The sequence below is a fragment of the Mus caroli genome, chromosome 15 (assembly GCF_900094665.2).
Source record: "Mus caroli chromosome 15, CAROLI_EIJ_v1.1, whole genome shotgun sequence".
Classification (NCBI taxonomy): domain Eukaryota; kingdom Metazoa; phylum Chordata; class Mammalia; order Rodentia; family Muridae; genus Mus; species Mus caroli.
In genome coordinates, this window is record NC_034584.1 from 34,681,640 (window position 1) to 34,685,385 (window position 3,746).

Here is a 3,746-nt window from a genome sequence, read left to right on the forward strand (position 1 = left end):
CCTGCCTGCTTCCCTCCCTCTCCTCCCTCCCTTCCTTTCTCCCTCCCTCCCTTCTTCCCTCCCTCCTTTCCTTTCTTCCTGTCTGCCTTTCCACTGATATTTCATTTGTTGTTACCACGTGCCAGGCTCTATGCTTCGTACTAAAACCAGCAAAGGACAATCAGACATGGCTATTATCCTAGAGGAGCATAGAATCTAATGGAAGAGATGAAGAGCCAACATGTAAACACACACAGGCACATGTAAAGGATTATAACATGCTATAAAATAAAGATGGTGTGTGATAAAGTGAAATGTGTGTGTAAAGGGGAGAGTTCCTTTAGATAGGATGTCTGGGTAAATGCCTCTCTAAAGAAGCTAGGTTTACAATCTAACAGAATAAAACTATTTTTATAATAAGGAACAGGAGACTGCGACTGGGCCAAGAGGTAATAGGAAGGCTAATGTGTCTGTAGACCAGGGAGTCAGGGTTGAGTGGACTAAGGTTGTGAGTCATGTTGGGGTTTGGAGAGTTTGGATTAATGCCAAAAGGCCCTGAAAAATACAAGTTGTGTTTGCTTTTATTTTCTTTTTTAGTATAGGGAGTTACATTGTGTCTTTCTGTGTGTCTCTGTGTGTCTCTCGGTGTGTCTCTAAACAGCTGACTTATTGAGAAGACCCTCTTCCTGTTTTATAGAGAGCATTCTTTACATTGAACATATCCTCACATAATGGAGAGACCCCATACATACATGTATGTACTTAAAGAATGCTTGACTGCTAGAAGGAAGAATAGATTGGAAAGAGATGTATCAAAAATCAGAATTGCTGGTATGGTGGTGCATGCCTTTAATGCCAGCATTTGGGAAGCAGAAGCAGGCAGATCTGAGTTCAAGGCCAGCCTGGTCTGCATACTGATTTACAAAACAAAACAAAACAGCAACAAAACAGATGTTAAAGGAATTCACCCTCCTTCTCCTCCCTCCCCGCACCCCCCCACCACTCTCTCTTTTCCTCCCCACCTCTCTCTGTCTCCTGTTTATAGACTTAATGTAAGCTCTCAGTCATTGCTCCAGCACCATGCCTACCTGCTGCCATGCTTCCATCAAGATGATCATGGGGCAGGTGGGCAGAAGTCAACCAGAGGCCCACATAGGTGGCCAGGTGCCACTTTGAGTGATTATGTGAATAGAGAGATGGGAGAGAAAGAGAAGAAGAGCACTTTGTGCACTGTGAAGAGAGACAGAGCTGGAGATGTAAGATAAAGGACTGTGAGATATAGCACAATGTGAGTGACCTGTGCTGTCACTGAAGGCCATGTGTGTGTCTGTGACTCTACTGCAGCAGGGATCTGTGTCATAATGTCTGTGGCCCAAGTTGCCGCCAATGGCCATTAGGATGTCCATTGTCTGGGATGTTGCCTGGAACCATGTTGATGTTTGAAGGCTTAGCTGAGCCTGCTCTGCCCCTCACTTGCTGCTGTAGTCCAAGGGTGGAAGAGCTGGCCTTGAAGGTGTGAGCAGGGGAGAGCGGTCCTCCTCCAGCTGTGGTACTCAGAAGAGCTGGCTTCACACCTTGCCTGGACATTGCAGGAGAGCTGGCCCTGGTGGCTTGGGCATGGGAGAGCTGGTAGTTGACCAACACGGCTAACGTGCAGGCCCAGGTCCAGGGCATTGAATTGGTCCATCCCAGCATCTACCTCATTTGTGAGCTACTGGAGTGTATGAACCAAAGCTGCAGGATCTCCACAACACAGGGAACAACAGGATATCCAAGAGGAGTCCTGTTGAGGATCCAGTATTGACAGTGTAGCAGAAGCCAGAGGCTTCAAAGCAGACTAGTGACTCACTGCGATGGACATTTGCAAGCAAAGCTGTGTGGGCAAACGGGTACACTGTGTGACACACTGTGACACACCACAGTTTCCACAGTGAGATTTTAAATTTAAAAAATTTTTTTTTGTTTTCTTATATGAGGAGGTTGCAAGGGCAGAGGGCAGACATTGAGGAACTGAGAGATGAGTGGGATTGGGTTGTATGATTTGAAATTCTTAAAGAATCAATAAAAAGTTAAAAATAAAACAGACGCTCATGGATTCATTCTCTGAAACTGTGAGCCACCAATAAATGATTTCTTCCAGAAGTTTCTTTGGCCATAGCATCTTTTCATAGTCATAAAAACGTAACTAAGACAGTGGGTGAGGAAAAGACTGAGTTTGACTTGGATATTTCTAGATCATATGATTGAATTTTTCTTACGTGCCAGTGCTCCATGGAAAGGTTGATGTAGGGAGCTGGGGACAGGGAAGGGGTAAAAGATTTGCATTGGGTATATTAGATCTGAGGTGCCTAAGATTCTGACAAATGGAGATGTCAGGTAATAGAGGGATATGTATGGCAGGTTCTTGGGTCCTTCAGATGTAAATCTGAATGTCATAAAGAACTGGGAACCTGAAATCACGTGGGTGGCTTGGAGAAACTACATGCTCTAAAATCTAGGTCTGAAGACAGACATTGAGTGGAAGTCAAGCACTGGAGAAGGAACTGGTCATGGAGATTAACAGGGAGTAGCCAGGGAGACAGAAGGCAAGCCAGGCTAGGCAAGAAGAGTGTGACAAGAAAAAGAAGCACTCTCTATGGGAATCTAGAAGTGTTTGCCTAAGATGAGGGTGGAAGGTGCTCTCTGACAGTGCAACACAAGCAGTTGGAGACCCTGACAAAATGGTTTCCAAGGGACAGTGGCAGTAGAAGCCATACTGGTAGGCTGGTTGATACTATATACTCCCCCATTTAAAGTTCATTTGTCTTTTCAAAGATCACAGGCAGCCATATACCAAGAGTATGAAAACATGTGTTTTTACTATTGATCATCATCACAAGAGACTATGACATAGTAGTATTCACCATCTCCACTCTGACCACAGTGAGTAGTCCTGACGAGGCCATTAACCACTGGGCCCTGGCTCAGGACCAAACTCTATAAATGACTCAAGTAAATTAGGCGATAATAACAGACAGGCGAAAGAAAGTTAGATAGGGACATACAATTCTTAAGAACGGGGTGCATTCTGAGAAATGAATCATTAGGTAGTTTCATTGTGTGAACACAACGTATACAAACCTTTGTGGTAAATGTAAAAATAAAATAGTCATATTTTTGTAAGTGGGTTAGGAGTATACTCTAAATTAGTGATTAAACAGTTGAGTATAACTAATGCATAAAGCAGTGAAGTAGCCAGTGATAGTGATTCTCAACTGTTACATAGGGTACATAATTCATGTGACTGGTCATGCTCGTTACTATGCTGTAAGATCAGCAGATGACAGCAGTTTTTCAACTGCGTTCTAGTCTTATGACTATAAAGTCTGCACATAGTATGGCTATCATGTGATCGTATCTCTGAGCACACAGGTTAGAAGAAGAATGAGATTCACATGGAAGACCAATGACAGACAAGTTCAGAAAATCTTTAGGTCTGTGGCTCAAACCTGTTTCTTACTTCTAAACACCGTGCATGGTTCTGCTTTGAACTGGCGTCCCAGGTGACCCAGAATCAACTCAAAATGACCCTGGAAATCATCCTGTGATGAGCCAAATTGGGAACTGCAAAATGATCCTCACTGAGGCCCGTAGACCTTTCCCTTTTCTGTGTGCAAATCATTCTATTAAGCAATGTACAGTTGCCAGTCGCTTCTCTCTGTTCCCGTCAGTTCTTGTGACACTGTTGTCACAGTCTTGGACTTTTCCCATCAGCTTTTTTTTTTTTT

General features: G+C 43.8%; 1 long non-coding RNA gene across 1 annotated transcript in view; it reads left to right on the forward strand.

Moving 5' to 3' along the window:
* The window catches only part of LOC110310017, a 4,798-nt gene extending 2,257 nt beyond the window's left edge, over positions 1–2,541 (forward strand). The window contains exon 3 of the long non-coding RNA XR_002379790.1: positions 1,025–2,541. This is a non-coding gene — a long non-coding RNA (uncharacterized LOC110310017). The remainder of the gene's footprint in view (positions 1–1,024) is intronic.
* Positions 2,542–3,746: the final 1,205 nt, after the last annotated feature.